This window comes from Gallinula chloropus, assembly GCF_964237585.1.
Source record: "Gallinula chloropus genome assembly, chromosome: 5".
In the NCBI taxonomy this organism is placed as follows: Eukaryota; Metazoa; Chordata; class Aves; order Gruiformes; family Rallidae; genus Gallinula; species Gallinula chloropus.
Genome location: NC_140090.1, coordinates 66,838,531 through 66,858,068, shown reverse-complemented (window position 1 = coordinate 66,858,068; position 19,538 = coordinate 66,838,531). Strand labels below are relative to the sequence as shown.

The following is a 19,538-nucleotide window of genomic DNA, read 5'->3' as shown; positions in this document are numbered from 1 at the left end:
CCAGGCACCCACAGGGCAGGAGGCCAAGTCCCCAGCACTCTCCAGGCACAGGGAAACTGAGGTATGACACGGCATTTATCCTGTGCAGCAAGCCCATGGGTGAGCAAGGAGCAGGACTAAGGCATCCCACATCCCCCAAGACACCCCCCAGCATTACATGGGCCACACAGACATCCCAATACCACCCAAGGGGTGATTCAGGGTGTCCCTGGTGTCAGCATTTCATACTCTGTGCTCACCAGCTCTGCTTCAAAAATGAAGCCAATTCACTACTGATATCCCAGGACAGGGGAGCTGGGTCAGGCTGGAGGCACAGGATCCATGTTTTTCCTCGTGCACCGTTTCCTCCAGAAAACGAGCTCAATGTCGCCCACAAGCTGCTTACAAAAGACCTGGAGGTCTCCAAATAGACACTTCATCCTGGCTGAAAACCTCACTGTCACAACAGGGAAAAGTTCCCAAAGGGAAGTGCCAGCATCATTTGCACGGGTGACAAAGAGAAGTTAAACTAAAGGACAGTGAGATGCTGGGTCAACCAAGGAGCTGCCATAAGGTGCCAGAGCGATGCGCTGGCGCCTGTCCCCGCACACAGAACACACCGCTCTGGCACGGGATGCAGGAAGCAGGGGCCGATGCATCCCTCTGGCTCTTCCCCGGAGAACCAAAGCCGGCTGGCAGAGCAGCGCCGCTGGGGCGGAGGAAGAGGGATGCCGGCACCGGAAGGAGCCAGGTTCCCGGTAAGGGTGGAAGCCGCTCCCCTGCCCTTAGCCGGGCGCGCAGCAGGCGCAGTTTCCCCGCTACCCGCGCGGCGGCACTGCCCGGCTGCCCGGCCCTGCCCGCCCTTCCCAGGGCTCGGAGCCCGGCCGGCGCGGAGGGAGAGAGGGAGGGAGGGAGGGATGGTGGTCGCCTCGCACTCCCCCCGCAAGGAGAAGGACCTGACACACGCATCACCCCTTCACGCGCGAACACCCCCTCCCCATCCTCTGCTGGGGACGCGGCGACCCCAGGAACTGCACTGACCTTTCAGAAAAACACAGTGTCGCCCTAAATCCCCCTTCCCTTTTGAGTCATAGGAGGAGGATCCCCCTCGAAATCCCTCCGGAAAACCCCAGATGAAGTTCACAGCTCCTCCCAACAACGTACACATCACATCATGCTCTTTTCCCTCATGGCAACTGTCAGACCACCAACATTAAACGCATTGCAGCGAGGCCAAGCATAGGAGCACCCACCACGGTTCAGTGCTCTGCAACCCCTCCCAGCCCGGGCACTGCCTGTGCAGGCAAGCCCCTGCCTGCAGCTTGTTTGGTTCCCCCGTGGAAAACTTGCTTGCATTTCTCCACTCACAGCGCATGGGAGTCCCAGCGTGCCCAGGGAGTAAACCCAGGCGTCTGTCTGCAAGCTGCTCACTTACAGCTCACGAGGGAAACGCTGCTAGAAGGTTGCAACTGACTTTGCGAGGCTTCTCCCCTTCACAGCTTTTTGTGACAGTCACTGATGAAGTGCTGCCGTTGGGGTACCGAAGCCAAGAGGGACAGACGCTGGATGCGAGGGTTTCAGCAAGGCCCCGGCACCGGGCTTCCATTGCCGGCACAGTCACTCAGCTGACGGCACCAGGACAAACACATGCTTTGCCTGCGGGATCCTCAGGCCCCGGCACTGGAACAAGGCACGGCCCCTTCCCTCCTGGTGTTTCGTAGCTCCCAGCTATGTTTGCTTTACACTTTGGCGCTGAAGAAACAGCAGATGGCACGGCTTCTCCTCGCTCCGCCGCACGGCTTGCGGCACCCTTGGCAGCTGCACCGGTGCCACCTCGCAACCCGCCACACACAAGCGTGTTGCTGCCATCACGCGCAGAGTGCCAGCAAGTGACCACAAGCACTGACACATCCAACAGCCCTGCTGGGGACCGGCCAGCAGGCCGGCACAGGCTGAGGAAGGGCAAAGAAAGCAGCCCCCTGCCCTGTGTCACAGCCGCCCTTTCTGCCTCTTCTGGCTTCACTTCCAGGTATTTTCCCAAAGCTCCAAGTTTAAGAGTTCCTGGCTACTGAATTCAAGGGGGTGCCCGAGCAACTGGACCATCCACAGCATCACCTGCACCATGGGGACCACACAGCAGGAGTTTGTCCCCACATGGCACAGGGCACACGACACACGGGTAGTGCTGGGGTGCCAAGGGGGAAGGATGGTGGGGGGTGAGCAGGAGAGGGGGGGATGCACAGCCTCGTCCCTGCAAGCACCAGAGGACAGAGTCAACACCTGGACTGCCAACATGCTGGGCAGACCCTGGGGAGAGGCTGCAGCACACCGCCATGGCCCTGTGGGAAGCTCTCAGCAGCTTCGCTGCAAAGCCGGACTCCCCCTTGCTCCCCAGGAAACTATTCCGTTTCCACCCCTTCCTGGCTCAGCTCCATCCCAGACCTCTCCTGTCCCCAGGCTCATCTCCTGAGGGGTTTCTCCAATCCACGGCTGTGCAACGGGGAGGATGAGGGTACCCGCTCTCCTTCTGCATCCCCCAAAAGCCTTACGGCAAAGCTATGTCCGCACAACCTCCCCCGGGCCGAGCAGCACGAAGGACGGTGGTGGTCAGGGGCTGGGATTTGGGACACTCTTCCCCCGCTGCCCTGCCCCACCGTGCGCACGATGGCTGCCGGTGCAGTAGACGCAAAAGGCGCCCCCAGCACCGGTTCTCCTGGCAGCCGGCAGCCCCGGCCCCACGGCCGCCGGTCCCCGGGGAGCCTCGGCGAGGAGCCAGCGGCGGGGCACGGCTCCCCCGGGGCTGGCAGGGGCTCAGCAGCGGGAGCCAACCCCCCAGCGCGCCGCCCTGCCCAGCACTTAGCGGGGCGCCCGAGCAAAACTGTTCGACATCGCTTCCCAGTGGGGAGCCCACTCAAGCAAACAAACCCCGGCAGCCTTAATCTCCCCGGCAAGAGCCCGGTGGGCCGGAGGCCGGGCGGGAGGGAGGGAAGGAGGGGGCCACAGCGGGGCTGCGCCGTCCGGGCGGGGAGGCCGAGGCTATTACCACGCTCTCATTCTCTCGGCTAATCCTGACTTCACACTTTAACCTGATTGAGCCTTGTTTGGCGAGCCGGCTTCTCGCACGCCGTGTGAGGGGATTAGGGCCGGACGCAGCAGGGAGGTAATTGCTTCCCAGCGGCGCTGGCCCCGCGTCCTCCAAGCCCCCCCGCCGCCGCCTGCCAAGAGCTCTGGGGCGGCCCGGCAGCCCTCCGGCACGGCACGGCACGGCACGGACCGGCAGCCCTCTGGCACGGCACGGCGCGGCACGGCGCGGCACGGCACGGCAGTCCCCTCGCCGGGCAGCCCGCCTTGGCAGCACGGCCAGGGCTGGCAGAGGTCAGTCTCGCCCGGGCTCAGCAGACACCCCTGCCCAGGCCAAAGCTGCGGCCCGTGTCACGTCCAGGCCGAGCTGGCGAGGGGTGCGAGACGCGTCACGGCAGGCGAGCGGCTCTCGGCCCTGGCAGTGTCACACACGCAGCAGCGGCTGCTGACTCCAGGCAGGTGAAGTAAAGGGTGTTGCCCGTTTTAATTTGTCTCCTCCCCAGCTTCCCTGATGGAAGCTCCTTAGCATCCTGCGGGCTCTCAGACCCGCTGCCGCTCACTGGGGCAGACCAGAGGCATTAACCCTCCAGCTGCTGCCAGGCTGTTGCTGCCACTGTGAAAATGCACCACAAATCCCTGCTCGTCTCTCGGGTCCTTTCCCCAGCATCCCTGCCCCATCGGCTCTGGGACCAGCCACTGCAGGCACCAGCTCAAGCTACAGCAACCACATGCCGAGTCTGGAGCAAACAAGGCAGATGCCTTTGCAAACAAAACCGCACAGCCCTGGGCCATGCCGGCGTTGCAGGCTGGGATGGGCGCTGCCTGCATCCCAGCCTCACCTGGTCAGCGCTGTGCTAGAGGAGGCCATGCCAGGACATGGCCAGCATTTCCCCAAGGGACTAAACAGCAAGGACCGTGGCACTGGCAGCTAGTAAGCAGTCTGATGTCCCTTGGGTCACCCCACATACGCTGTTTGTCCCAGCACAGCCTGCCTGGGGCAGAGGGACAGGCAGATTCAGGGTTGCCCCACTGGTGTGGCTGTTCATGCCGCCACCTCCACTGCCTGACAGGTGACAAGGGCAAGCACGAAGGGACAGAAAGACCTCCACATTACACAAGATCAATAGACTAATCAGCACATTAGTGAGCAGCCTGGAGTCCCCCTGAGGTTTTGCACTCCTGTTTCCTCACTGCAGGGGAGGAGCAGTTGCACCTCTTGCTTGTGCTGCCCACAGCACCCACAGCCCCACCCTGGGGGAAACAAGTGTCACCCATCTGTCCCAGATGCACAGCCTACTTGAGGCGATGGACACCAGATCCCAGCCCTGCAAGGACCAAGCACCCAAGGAGGGGTGTCCTGGAGAGGAACTGCTGTGCCCCGCTGCTGCATTAGCAGGGTGTTGTGAAAACACAGCAGGGATTTGTCCACCGTATCACCTGCCCCAGTCCCCAGCACTGGTGTGAGCAGAGCCCCACAGCCTTGTCTCAGGTTCAGGCTCTCATGGCGTGCCCCCAGCATGACGTCAGGCTATTTGATTTTTAATGGGCTCCGCTGGCCCAGCTGCTGGCACTGATCCATCCTGGACAAGGGGGACGAGAGAGAGACCTCCCACCTCACCCTGCCATCCCCAAGCTCGTGGGGAACCTGCAGGCTGCCTGCTGCTGCCTGCTTCCCACAGTGACACTGGCTCTTGGGGGTGACGGTATTTTTGCAGGGCAAAGTGGGATGGCAGAGCCTGATGCACGGGTGCAAACAAGCCAGGGTACAGCATGGTGGGCTCAGCACGAGCCCCCACCACTCAGGAAAGAGATTGCAGGGTCTCTGGAAAGGTCACTCCGGCAGGGGCCAGAAAGGAAAATAGGAGGGGATGGGACAGGATCCCAAGCAGCACGGCAAGGGGCAAAGGGAACATTTGCTGCTTCTCAGAACATCAGAACAAGGCATGACCGGCACAATCATGAAGACAGACTTAAAACCACAGATAGGAGTGGCTCTTCCAAACGCAGCATCTGTAGTCCCTGAGACTCCTGGCTCCAACCAGCTCAAAATGAATGGAAGAAAAGCACAGAGAAGCACCTGCCAAGCCATGTTGCAGTGCAAACCACCTGCAGGTGGGTGCTCAGGAGCCAGCTTCTGCTGCCAGGAGACCGGCCAGGGATGGACCTGGTAGCCGGTGTGCAGGCTGCCAGACACGGCCAGCAGCCCAAATGCAGCTCAGCAGGCAGGGACTGTCACCCGCTGGGACTCACTCCTCCTGTCAGCCTGTTCTAGCAGGAGGCGGAGATGCACAACAACCCCTCTGCTCCCCTGAGCAGCAAAGGCGATGTCAATCCGGGGTCAGCCTGACGCAGGCACCTCCCCACCCAGCCAGGGCAGGGTGCCAGGGTCCTCGTTCCAATCTCGGCCTCCCACTCTCGTCCCTGCCCCTCCTGGTGGGGGGACGGCGGGGGCTGCAGCTCGAGGAGGAGCAGCTGGTTGCTGCATGGAGCATCCCAGGCTGGGCGGCACGACACAGCCCTCCCTGCTGGCAGCCGAGCGAGCACTTCATCAGGCAGCCCCAGCCGCCAACAATTACGTGCTGAGTAAATCGATGGGATATAATTGGACTATTAAGATCTCATTATCCTCCTGGCTCCCGGTGCCGTAGCCCGCAGCGTTCTGGGGAGACCACAACCTGCCACCACAGAAACTGCCTCCTGCCCCAGACTGCCTTGATGGGTACTGGGGACAGGGTGTGGAGAGGGGCTGGTACAGCCCGAGGGGACAAGGATGGTGGCAGCAACTGGTGTTCAGCAGAGGAGACGTCTGTGTCACAGTGAAGCACTATGCAAAGGCAGAGAGGTGTCCCTACAGGGTCCCTAGAGATGAGGAGATCCAAGCATCCTCCCTTCTGGCCACCACAGCAGCCTGAAAGCTACCACTGTCCTCTCTTGCCCTTCACAGGTCTCACTGCTCCTGACACATGGGGAATTTGGCCTCTCTGTGCACTTTCACACACACCTCTATCTCAGCCCAGCTGGTAAGTGAGGCTCATGGCCCATCCAACCTGTGAGTTTCAGGGTCCCCACATTCTGAGTCACACAGGCTGCCTCGCCCTGGGGGTCCCCTGCCTCATGCAAGGGCCACATACCTGTCACATCCATCACCTGCCCACACACTACCCGTTGCAGGAGTGAGGTGATTCCTGGCCATGAGCTGGGCATCCCAAAGGGACAAGTCCTCAGCAACCCTTGGTGGACAGGATGACACACCAGGTGACGTCCACTAAATAGTCAGTTCCTTTAGGAGAACTGCCCCCATCCCCACCTCAGGGTTTTTGCAGTAATATTTCCTGCTACTTCAGCACCAGTGCAAGCAGTGGATCACAGCTCATCCTTTCTGGGCCCATATATGTAAAGACAAAACAATCCTTTGCTGGAGAAATGCAACACACTGCTAGAAATCGTGATGTCACACTAAGCATCTCAGAGCATCCTCAGTGACATGAGCCTGATCAACAAATTCTGCTTGTCCACCACATACATACAGAAGGCAAAGAGTAAAGGTGAACATGGTGAGACCAGAGAGCAATGTTTCATGTCACTCCTCTGCCAGGAAGGGCTTCCAAAGTGCTTTGCTGACCCCAGGCTCCAGCCCTGGCCCCTTCCCTCCCAGGAGATGCAGATGCTTCCCCAAACATTAAAGCTGGAGAGGTTTGTTGCTTGGACAGCTGAGCAGTATGTGTATAAACACATGCTCATGGAAACTAGTGAGAGGAGTCCCAGCACCAGTGCGGTGGTGCTGGTCTAACAAGACCTATCAGGGCACACATAAATCTCAGCAGCTTCAAAGGGACACTGCTGACCCACACCATGACCCAGACTGCTGCCCTTACCAGAGCACCAGTGACTGACACCAGCTGGTATCACCCTGTGCTGCTCCCACAGTGCCTCCATATGCCAAGGGGTCAGAGCAGGGATGCCAAGGCACATCACTGCATGCACCACAGGCGACACAACAGCCCCGTGCTGTTTGGGCACAGGGGAAGCTGGGGACATGCAATACCCATCACAAGCAGGACAGCCTGCACAGGGGAGGCTTTTGCATGGGCTGGGCTTTGCTGGGCAGTGCAGTGCAGGGACGGTGGCTCTGGTCCAGCTCCAGCAAGGAGCGGCTCCTGCGTGGGCTGCACTGCAAAGCCAGAGCTGCAGGACTCGGCCTCTGCGGGAGAGGAGATGCTATGGGAACAAGGGGAGCTGGCCAAGGAAAAGAGGGGAGGGTGGGAGGAAGGCAGAGGGGAATAAAGCATCTGCCACCCACCCTGGAGCCTCTTCAGAGATTGAAACAAGTTAAAAGCAGCAGCTTTAATGGAAAGGCAAGTGAAATAACGAGCTGCAAACCCTGCGTGCCTGTCACCGCCCCCTCCCCACACTGTCCCTTTGTTCCTGCAACCTCGTTATCTGCGGGAAGGGGAGCCAACTCCAGGCGAAGGCATCACCACCCACTCCCTGACACGCAGAAATATCTCGAGAGAGCCACAGCATCCTTTGTGCCCAGTGCTCTGTGGTCTGGCAGAGGCTGGGGTGGGCAAGGGGGTGCCCTGCAGCACACGCTCAGGAGCAGCCAACCTGCCTTGTGACATCTCCCCAGAGATCCCTGCCGTGTGGCACCTCCACAGGGTCCCTCCCACAGGCTGATGGATGAAGGCTCATCCCCACCAGCAGCGTCTGACTGGACACCACCCGGTGTTAAAGCTGCACCTGCCTGGCTCACCACCTCCACGTCCCACTGCCACCAGGACCTGCACCCAGCCAGTGGCCCCACTGCTGCATGGCCTCCTGCTTCTCTTCACCAAGTCCCCCCTGTCCTAGTGTTCAGCAAGCCTGTTTTCCTCCCTCCTTTCATGTTCTTGCTTCTGTCTCAGCTTCTAATAGTGGGAAATGCCTACAAAACCCTCCACCAAAGCATGTTTTCTTCCCAGCTCCCACGTCACCCTCCAGCCTGTGCACCTACCTGCTTCATTTTTGCGTCACCCAGCTCATTTCCAGCACCTTCCTGACGTGCTGCAAATCAAAGGCACTGAGCTGTCCCTTTGCTGGGAGCTGCAGGGCCCCGCCAGCCTCCCCCAAGCCCACACCCCTCACTGCTCACTGCCCTACCACTCTCCCATTGCTGCTGCCCACAGCTGAGCATCCCATCACTCCCACAGCCAGCACACCCCTGGATGCCCAGCAAATAAGGGTACTGCAGCCCAGCAGAATGAGGTGGGGGGAGTGCGAGGGTGGGGAGGTGGCGGTGGGCATTTGCTGAACCAGACATGGCTCTATCTCCCACCAGCAGCAGCATGACACAGACAGACCCCCCCACACAGCCCCACCATGACCCCAGAGAGCAAAGAGCCCTGCTGGGTGCCAGTGCTGTGCCATGCCAGGAGAGGTGCCAGGCTCCAGCCCGGTGTGCCGGAAAGCATCGCACCCTCCAGCATGCAGCATGTACTCCCTGCCTGGCAGCTCATGCCTGTGAAGACACCCCAAACTCCATGCAGCCACACTCATCCAAGGTGCAAATGAAAAAGCAAATAGCTCTTCCACAGAGCCAGCCTGGAGCTGGCTGCGGCTCATCCCCTGGGTTTGTGGTACTGCTGGGCTCAGAGCTAATTGACTCCCAGGCTCTGAGGCTTTTAATTGCTAATAAGTGTGAAGCCAGCCCTGCTGGCCCTCCTGGATTCCTCTGAGGTGTGAATGAGACTGAGCCAAGCTGAGAATTGCATCCCGGCTGTCCCAAATATGGCACAGACTGGTGAGCCAAGGAACAACGCTGCAGATCTGCAATGCTGCTCCTTGGCTGTACAGGTCCTGGGACAGCAACTCTAAACCCTGGTTCCAGCTTAGGAAAAAAGCAGACTCCGGCCTGGAAGATGCACTGAAACCAATGCTGAACCTTGCAAGACTGAGATGGAGTTGTTTGGCAAGATGACCAAGTCCTTCAGGCTCCTCATGTTCAGCCCTGGCACCAAGACGGGCAGAGCTCTTGCCCCAGCAGTCACTGCATCTCAGAGCCTGGCTCCCTGAAAGCATCTCGGAGCAACCACAGAGCTGGCAAGACGGGAGATACACTGTGGGGTGTTGGTAGCCAAGGAGGAGCCAGCAGGACATCTCAAATCCAGCCCAGCAGCTGGAAAAAGAGATGTGACTTTACACAGGGCTGGGAGGAAGCAGCCCTGATAGGAGAAGGGTCTGAAGGGAAGGGAGGGTGGGAAACAGGGCAGGGCGAGTTCAAGGCTGTGAGAGCGCCCGTGCATGGAAACTGAGCACGGGGCACACAGCAGGAAAACCCAGCAGGCAGATAAAGGGACTCCATCCCATGTGGCACACATCAAAGCCACGATAAAAACCACTGGCAGGACAGCAGAGCCCTGCCACAAGCCTGGCCCCAAGCTGTAACATCACCCCTGAGAGGGTTTGGGAGAGCAGCACCCAGTCATGGCCATGCTGGAGGGGATGAGGAGCTGCACCCCAGCCCATGGGGCCATGCTGGCTTCTCCCCACAGAGAAGCTCTTTGAAGAGGCCCCAGGACAAAACCACCCCAGAAGTCTGGGAAAGCCTCTGCCTGCGGGCAGCTAGTGCAGCTGCAGCCCCCACGGCCATAAAACCGTGCATCCCACAGACCTTCTGTGCTGGGGATCAGCAGCTCCTCCTTGTTTCAGGGAAGCAGGAATGACTTGCCCGAGGCACATCTGGGTGCTGCTCCTGCCTTTCACTGACCCACATCTGTGGAGCCTGCAAGGAGCAGCGAGCCCAACTACAAGACACAGACCCGGGAGTAGCCCACAGGCATCTGGGGTGGGCACATACCTTCAGCCTCTGTATAAAAGCTGAAGCAATGGAGCAGCCCCACATCCCTCTGCAAGCTGCCCGGAGGTTAATTACCTTTGAGGTTAATGCACCTCCTGTCTCTGCTCCAAGCACACCTCACTTCAGGTGGGAATACTGGCTGTGTGAGCCTGAAAGCCCAGGACGTGCCCTAGTAGCCAGGGGCTGTGTTATCTGTGTGTCCACGTCTCCTGCCAGCCCGACTGAGCTGGGAGGGGGCTCTGGACAGGGATTTCCATGAAAGTTGAGCATCTCACCACCATTGCCCATGCAATGCCAAAGCATGCAGCTTGTGGAGATCCCTAAGATTAAGTACACGTGCCAGAAGCAGCTCACCTCCACGCTCCTCTCCCTTCCATTTAAAACCTTCTCTCTAGCCCAGCTGGGATTGCAGCAGGGATTCCTGCTAAGCAGAGAGCCAGGATGCATCCAGGGAGTGGGGACAGGATCTTACACCCCATTTGGCTCGGGGAGGGTCTTGTTTGTCCCAGCTCCAAGGGAGCTGCTGGCTAGGGCTGGACCTGCTGATGCTTTGGGTGGCCCAGCACTGCTCGGCGTGACTGCAGCTCGTGCTCTAGGACCCGGAGAGAGGAGCTGCCAAGGCTGATTACCCCTGCCAGAGCAGGCCTGGCGGGTTTATTTTTAACAGTTCTGATTGAAGCTGGTTTCCTGCTGACATTTACACTCCTTCATCATTATCGGCTCCCCAGCTTCCAACTGCCAAGATTAAAGGGGGGATGAAATCTCCCGAACAGTGGGGTCCTGGCTGCAAACCCTGCAGAGGTGGAGGGACTCACACAGGTACAGCCAGGCAGATAACAGTCCCCTTGGAGGGAGGTGGATGGCCATAGAGCCCTATCTCACAACAGCAGCATCACAGGCTGGGGCCACACTGTAGGATGCAGCAGGAGTCACCTCAGAGCAGCCTGGAGAAGGATACATCCCATCCATCACTGGCGTGTGTGCAAGAACATGGCAGCATGGCCGGGCTACAGGTGCAGCTTCGGGTGCTGGTGCTCCCAGAGACATCCCAGCCATCACCACCTCTGTCCTTGCTACCCAAAGCCACGGCTACTGACCCGGGACAGCAGAAGGGCAAGCAGACAACTCCCAGTTGCATGCATGTGCCCATCCCAGCACCCCAGAGGGCAGGGCTCGGACCCGGGTCCTCAGCAAAGGAGGAGGTGAGGAGCACAGCTTGATCCTCATCCTCCTGCCTACACTGCCATGAACCTTTATTTTCCAGGCAAGCAACGCATTGTGGAGCTGGTGCATTGGGCTTCTCAGCATGGCCAGAGCCAAATGCTCAGATCTGAAAATGTCTGTCTTTTTTTTTTTTTTTTTTCCCTAAGAAACAGTTAAATTCCAACACGTGCAGGCTAAAAATACACCCCAGTCTGCCAGGGACTCTGCCCGCTCTTACATCTCTTGGATGATTCATATTTTGTCAGATCCCGGCTCAGTCGCAAGATTAAAAATACCAGGTTTGGGAGATACCAGGTTTTGGAGACAAGCACGTCACAGGCCCAAGAAGGCATCAGAGTCCCATGGGAGGTAGCCAGAGACCCAACTGTGGTGGGACATGTCCTGCTCCAGCCAGAACAGCAGGCTGGGACTATGGTCCCTGCTGTTGGAAACAGCCACCCCACGCAGGGGAAGAGCCCAGCAGCAGCCCTGGATGAGTATGTGCTGCTCCGAAGCCAGACAAGCAGCATCAACCCCACTACATCCCAGAGCAGCTCCAAACCGGCGTGGATGCATGCACGGGGAGCTTGCCTCCCACTTTTACCTAACATAATTACCTTCATGGGGATGAAATCACCAATAACTAATTAGACAGCCAGGTTCCCGCCTAATATGCCAAAAGCCGCCTCCTAATTAAGTGTTATAGGGATTTAAAAACATTTCTGACAACATATTAGATATGTAAAATACTGCAAATTAGCTGGCTCCCCCACTGGAACCCTGCCTGGGAACAATGCGGCGTCCTGGCCCGGCAGAAATCCGGGACATCTTTTCAAGTAAATTGGGAGAAGGGCCCATTCTTCTGGCAAAGAAGGTTTTTAGCTGAGGGTTTGAGATTCCTGGAGCACAAAGGAGGCAGCCCAGAAGCGCCTCTGCCAGGCCCGCCGCCCCCATGAGCCCCGCAGCAAAGGCAGTTGGGATGTAAGGGGGCTCCCGGTTAGTTAAGGAAACATTAATGCAAATTGTCGGCGAGCCTGGAGATGAGTTCTCAGGCACCACAGCTCGGAGAGGAGCCGGTGCTTCCCCGTTTTATCAGCCCATCCACCCGCTGAGGGGGAGCAGGAGCAGGGAGCTGCTCAGCGCCAGAAGAAAGGAGCCCTGAGAGCCAATTTCCATCCGACTGCAGCGCATTTGATGTCTTGTGAAGTCGAGTTCACACACGCCCGTCTCGCCTCTGCCTCGCACAGGGAAGGGGCCAGATCCTCCCCACACAGGCACAGCCCCAGCTCTAGCTGAGCGTGTGAGCATCCCACAGCGCGCTGGGATCCAGTGTGGGATGGGCTGTTCCCGCTGCACCCCTCGAGCCAGAAAGCAGCTAGAGAGAAAAGCACTTGGGTTTGGCCTCGTCCTGATGTGACTGCTCAGAACAAGGCCAAAGCATGGCTGCCTTGCTTTACCCCTGCACAGAAACCATCTGTGCCTCCACCTTCAACGCCTGCTTGGTGTGTGAGCCAAATTTGGCAGAGACAGACCCCCGGGTACCTTTCGATGGGGCACATGAGGGACACAGAGTCCCTGGCTGTAACCTGCAGGAAGGAGTCCAGCCTGATGCAGCTTCTAGCTGCTTTGGTGCTGGGCTCTTCCCCTAAAAGCAAAGCAGAGAACGGGCAGTTTGCGAGGGAAAAGGCCGAGAGCGAAGGCATGGAATAACGCTGGGTAATTGCCTGCAGACTTACTTGGCTTGGAAGAGGAAACCACATTGCTGGGCTTTGAAGAGAGCTGTTTCATGTGCCTGGTGCTCCTGCTGCTCTCTGCACCTCCATCCCATCAGACACCTCAGAGGGGATGAGGACAGAGGGACCATTTGAAATTTGCACTTCAAAGTTGATATGGCCTGGCCTGTATTTGCTGCAGGACTGGAGGAGTCAGGGAGCAGGAGACACGGCTGGTGCTCCCACAGCCTTTAATGCTGGGATCTGGTGCTCCCACAGCCTTTAAAGCTGGGATCGTTCAAAAGCCCAAGGATGCTCTGCCACAGCAGGTGCTAGGAGCTGCACTCGCCCTTTCCTCACTTCAGCTCCCGTGCTGCAGCTTGTGCTCAGGGTTAACAGTGCCTGATGCGGGAGCACCGTTGGGCCAGGAGCTCTGGTCGCGCTGCCAGGGAGCATCTCCCATCGCACCCATGCACCCTGCGGCACATGTGCTGCAGCCCATCACCCAGCACATCACATCTGCACCCCACCACAGCTGAAGCCCAGACCCACCAGTGCTGGGGGACCCGGGGTTCCTCTGGGACAGGCGGTCACCTCTGTAGCTCAGGGGACAGATGCACTGAGCTGCTCTGCTCCGCTCCCAGCTAAAGGACAGCCTGAGGTGGGGGGGAAATGGTAGACCCCCTTCCAGGGCTGCCACCTGCTTTCTAAGCAGCCTCACCTCCCTTTTTCCAGGGACAGATTAGGGCACAGGGACAGCACATCTGTGGCCACAAAGCCAAGAACTGAGGACCGCTCTCCCTCTTCCAGCCCCTGGAGACCTCCAGAGCTGCCCCAGCCCCACCAGCTGAAAGGCTCTCCCAGGCTCACCCCCATCTGCTTGCTGGAGCCACAGCATCTGCAGAGCTGGGCGATACCTGCCCCTTCCCCGCCAAGGGACGGCTGGATGGGCAGCCGACCCGCGGAGCTGGGACATCCCCACTCACCTCCACGACCTGCAGGCAGCTGCCTGAGCGAGCATCCCCCACCTCGTGGGTGGCTGCAGGCAGTGAGGGGCTGGGGAGGAAGGGCAGCTGCCCACCTCCCCCGGGGAAGGCAGTGGGCAGCCAGGAGGGGACAGGCGCCAGCCAGACCCACGCCAAGAGAGGAGCCGCCGTCCGCAAAGACAGCCCGGTGCCGGCCGCACGCTGCTCAGGGCCAGGACAGTCAGCTGGCGGACGGGGCCGGGCAGGAGCAGGGTCCCACCGCCCATTTTGCCCCCAGAGAAGAGGGGCCGGCAGCATTGCCCGCCCCACCAGGCAAACAGCCTCTCCCCCTCATTACTTTTTCACCGCAAGAACTATCTTATACCTTATCAATAATTCACAGGTACAAACGATAACGTTGGCTCTCATGGCCCAGAAGCCACATGCTCCCTGCGAGGGGGAAGGGGCCAGTTGCGATCGCTATTGTTAATGCCCGTGGAGGAGGGGAGGAGGCAGGGGGGGGATAAATATTTAACGCTGTCTCAGAGCAAATGTCCATGACCGAGGGCTGAACATGGGTTTTACACAGAGCTGCTCCTGCCCTTGAGAGGGTCATTAGCATGTTAAAAGCCGTCAGAGAAGGGCTGATGGAAGGGCTCTGCCGGAGGGACCCCCCCCAGCGCTCTGCCCGGGGGCCAGCGGGGATGCAAGGGGGCTTTTTGCGGCCGCAGGAACACAGCGATCTCTCCTCTACCCAAATATCCCCTTTCCCGAGCACAAAAGCTACGCTCTCGGCTGCCGGGCAAGGAGCATCCCCAGCCCTGCCTGCTGCTGCACCGAAGAGCACGGCGGATGGGGCACCTGGGGGTACCCCGGGGCTGGTGGGTGGCCGGGGCAGTCCATTGTGCTGGAATTACAAAGGGAACACAAAGAGCCACACACCGCATTTTGTGCGAGCTTCCTCTCCCCGGCCGCCCGGGCCTTTCTGTGGCCGTGTGGAGGGTGAGCTTGCTCCCTAAATCCCGGGGCTCGGGGCGGGGTGGGGGGAGAATAGGTGTCTTTGTGAAGAGGCCTGGAAAAAAAAAGAAGGAAGAGCACAAAACCCCAAGGCCGGCAGTGGCAGGCTGCAAGGACGGGGCACAAAGATTCCCAGAGCGTGTAAAGACATCCCTAACTGGGGAATCAAGGCTCAGTGGGCTACAAGGGCCCATGGACTCAGTGGGGGCACCCATAGCTCCCCGCAGCATCCTCCTGCTCGGCATGTCTGGTCCCCAAAGGTGCATCCAGGGTGAGACTTTCCCAGAGCCACGTCCTCAGCTACAGCTTTCACCTTCCCACTGCCCCAGGCACAATTTCAGGGGACCAGCAGCCAGGAAAACCCCGCAGCCAGACAGACAACCCAGGAGCTGTCCCTTCTGCCTCACCACCACGGTCACTGCTGGCAGTGGGAACAGGAGATCCTGTCCGGCTCTGGAGACTGGGACACTGGAGGAAGAGCAGCTGTGATGGATGAGGGAGCAGTGCAGGGGAGAGACTGCATCTCCAGCCACAGTGCAGTTTGCCCTGGGAGCTTCGAGCCAGAGCCCTTGCAAAGCTCAGACATCACTTAACCAGGCAAGATCCTTTGCAGCTCATAAAATTAAAGTGAAGGCGTCTTTCCCTTTTACCACCCTAGTAAAATACAGCTCTGCTTAAGATGCTCAGACAGGATTGCAGCGCAGGGGTCGGGAAGGCCATGGCTGAGCATCCCCCTGGGAGAGCGTGGGAAGACTGGCGCCAGTGGATCTCTCCTGGACTGGCTGAGAGCAGCAGGGCCAGCTTGGGAGCACCCCTCTCAGCAGCCCCGTCCTCACCAGCAGACGTGCCTGCTGAGACATCTCCTTGCATTGTCCTGGATGGTGAAGAGCCCCTGCAGCTGGCTTTGCTCAGCCAGCCTCCCAGAGCAAGGATGCTCCGGGGCTTTGCAGGCAATTAAGGTCCTGGCCTGGGATGGATGCACTGTATTGATGTCCCCCATGCCCACAGAGGAACAGCAGATTGGATGCCATCCATCACCCAGAAGGGGACACTTTATCACCGACACGCCTCTGCACACCCAGCACAGACACAGAGCCCTCCCTGGGATTCCTGCTCCAACCCTGCCCCTTCCCATTTTCACCATCAGGGAAAGAAGTACGGTCTCCTTCACAACTTCAAAGGACATCCAACCCACCTTTTCCCACAGCTGAGTGTTCAATGGTTAACTGCTCTCCATGGTGAAAAAGCCAAATTCATTTCTAGTCTGAATGTCTGGTTTCAGCCTCCAGCTATTAGATGATTTTATGCTTTTTCTCTTTTCCTTTCCTTTTTCTTTCCTTTTACAAAATTAATGAGGTGCCTACCAGCAGGCTTCTCCCCATGCAGGTACACAGAGATGGGCATCAAATCCCCTCCTAACCTCCTCTTGCATACACTAAATAGGCTGAGCACTGGAAGGCACGTTTTTCAGACCTCCAATTATCTTCCACTTCCTCTCTGAGCACTTTTAATTTCCCAGCACCTCTCTAAACCGTGGGCCCCGAAGCAGAAATTATGCACAGCAGGGACCTCCTTGCTGCCCCCCAAAACGGTGACCCCACCCCCCCGGCACTTAGTAAAATGACTTGCTCCGTTTATCCATCACTCCCCAAGCTGCAGTGCTGGAAGCCCACATCCCAGAGCAGGCTGCCGCGACGGCTGCTAAGTCCTTTTCAGTGTAGCTGGGTCCCCAGATGCTGTTCCCCGGCTCGTAGCTGTGACCTACATTTTTTTTTCCCCAGCTGCATGACCTTGCAAGAGGATGTTTTCCAGCACAGGTGTTTCAGGCAGAGCATCCCACCAGCCCGGCATCCTGCCGGCAGCACCAGCCCTGCTCCTATCAGATCATCCCTCCTGCCAAACCAAGCTCCGTGATGGTGCAGGTGGCTTTTTCCATGGCTACATCACCTACACCACCCAGCTCACCGTGCGCCCCTGGCTGGGGCAGGGTGAAAGCAGGAAGCCATGAGAGGCCGGGAGATGTGGTTGCAGGGGGTGTCTGGCAAGATTCAGTACTGCTGCTGAGGATCCCAGGACCACCGTGTCTCTGCAGAGGTGGTGGACACCACTTCATCATCACCAGAGCCCTGCTGCACCCTGCCAGAGAGGCGACTTCTGCAGTTCCCCCAGGAAGCCTACTAGCAAAGCACATTGTCAGAAATGCTACACTGATTTTTGCAGAATATTAATGTTTTCATCGCAATATCCTCCAGGCAAGAGGAAAATGACTTGCAGAAGTCTCGGTATATCATGTCAGCACAGTCGCTACTTATCAACCCAATTTGTCAGCTCATCAAAAAAAATGATATCAGGTTTGTTTGACGAGAGCAATTTTCCATGTGGATTGGCATTAATTATCCTTTAATTCCTCCCTGATTGCCGCCCGTACCGTTATTGTAGCGGGGATCGGTGTCACGTTGGAGGCAGAGCAGCCGGCTGCTGCTGGGGCAGAGGCGTCACAGGGATGCTCCATCATCGCTCCACACGCCTCAGCCCAACAGTGCTGGGGGGTTAACGATCTCGTGGTCACTCTTGGTGGCAAGCGACTGACGCGTGGAAAGTGTCATATCACTCCCTGCACAGCCCAGGTCCTGGCCAAGGGGCAGGTGCTAAGAGACAAGACCAGGGCAGAGGAAGCGAAGAAGGATGGGGGAAGACAGAAAATACACCTTGCTGGGCCCTGCTGGGGTCAGAGCCTGCCCTGGGGAGCTGGGGGACTTGCAAAGGCCCCAGCAATCAACGTGGGTCCCACAGGCTTTGTGGAGCGGCTCCTAGGTCAGAAAACCATGTATGTGGCTGTGGGGAATGGGAGGAACCCAGATGAGAGGGGCAGGCAGCAGGAGTTGTCAGCCCTGGGCCTGTGCCATTGGCACTGCACGCAGGAGCTCTCTGTGGGGTGGCCACGAGTCCTTTCTGGCCAGCACCTTCAGTTCCCCAGGGCAGAGAGGCCCTGGGGGCAGGTGCAGCAGTAGGCAGGGGCAGGCAGCCCTGGTAGCACACCAGCCGTGTCCCCAGCCCGCTGCAGCCAGCAGCACAGGTTGACCCTCCAACCCATCACCAGCGAGGCATTGCCTGTCCCCACTGTGCCAGGGCACCTCCTGCCCCACAGAGCGGGCTCAGACCACAGCAGGGACCTCATGGGGTCCTCACCAGGTTTGTGCAACCACCCCTGCCAGGGACGGGGACCTGCCCACACTGTGAGCCCCTTTCCTCAGGCAAGAAGCAGCCCTGGCCACAGGCACGGGCTGGCTGGAACGGCCCCCAGAGAAGACAGTATTTGTTTTCTCTCCGGTTAACCCTTGGTCTGAGGAATGCGAGGTCACCACCTGCACGGTTCCCTGGGGAGGTGGTTGTGTGTGGAGGGACGCAGGGATGTCCCCTTTCAGCTGCACTGTTTATTTTCTCAGTATTTGTGGAAGGAAACGAGAGCCGGGGCGGGGGGAGCGACAGGGGGATGTGGGGCCAAAGATGGGCCAGGAGGGTTGGCAGACAGAGCATCAGCTGAGGGTCAGCAGGCAAGGGCAGCCAGGCAGTGCTTCCCAAGCACCCTGCGCACCCCCCTGCCACCCTGCCTGGACCTTCCTCATCCCCAGCCTCCTGCTGCAGCCCTACTGGAGTGGGGCTGCTGCCAAGCGCCAGGAAGGTGAGTGGGCTTGTTCCAACTGGGAATGGGGCTTTTCCAGCTTTCAATAGCAAAAGATACTGCTCAGTGCTCACTCCCATTAACCCCAACAGGCTTTTCTGCAGCCCACTCCTCTAAGCAGCTTAACCCCCCCGCAATGATGAACCATCCTACAGCATGAGTGATATTCCCAGCAACCAGCTCACAGCTTATGTCCCACTCCTGCTCCCAGCCATTATTACAACTCAAAAGCAATGATCCTGCCCACAACCCTGTGGCCCCCACCAGTGACACCCCTGCCAGCAGCCCTTCACGCTTCATCTCACTCGGGACTGAAGCGCTTCCAGGCTAGGCACTGCCATCGGACAGGCTGCAAACAAGCAGCCCTGGCACCACATGGCAGGTCTGGAGGAGAAATGTGGCCATCGATGGAAGGCACAGCCCTGAGAGAGCCGGGGAGGGCAGTCACCACACCCCTAATCCCTGCAGGTCTGGGAAATGCAACCGGCAGGGCCACATGCACAATATTATCGTTCCTCACACTGCACCCAAGACTGCTGGGCAGAAACTGCTGCTCCAGTGGTGCTGTGCTGCAGGCTGCATTTGCAGTGTCAGCTAACAACTGAGCTGAGGCGCATCCAAAAGCCAGACTCCCACACCAGCTGTCCCCAGAGCCCCCAGAGGGGAGAGCAGAGCCTGCTGCACCCCACACTCCAGGCCAGCCAGGCAGAAAGTGCCTCCTGTGATGCATCTGTCTGGCCACCCCAGGGACGGCCAGGTGATGCCGGGGCAGCCAGCACCCAGGGCCTCAGGGCACCCTGCTGCCACGGGCAAATGCCCGGAGCAGCCGCACTGCTACCCGAGAACCAGGCAGCCACCCGCCGCAGCATCCTGTCTCTCAGCCCCAAGTTCCTTGCCAGTGGCCCCCGGCTAAGGTTGGGGTTGTGGGGGTGTTTCCCAGTCCGAGATGCCCATCTGGAACCCATTAGGCACCTTTAATCCCCCTCATCCATTCTGGTGCTGTCTGAGCTCCCCCCACCCCCCCCCAACCAACACACACAAACGCTGCCATTCAAGCAGTTAAT

The 19,538-nt window shown here is 58.9% G+C and overlaps 1 protein-coding gene across 1 annotated transcript in view; it reads right to left on the bottom strand.

Annotated features, from left to right (window-relative positions):
• The window catches only part of SLIT1 (slit guidance ligand 1), a gene marked incomplete at its 5' end in the record, with an annotated part of 59,320 nt that overhangs the window by 16,243 nt on the left and 23,539 nt on the right, over nucleotides 1–19,538 (bottom strand). The gene's annotated exons all lie outside the window — the stretch shown is intronic.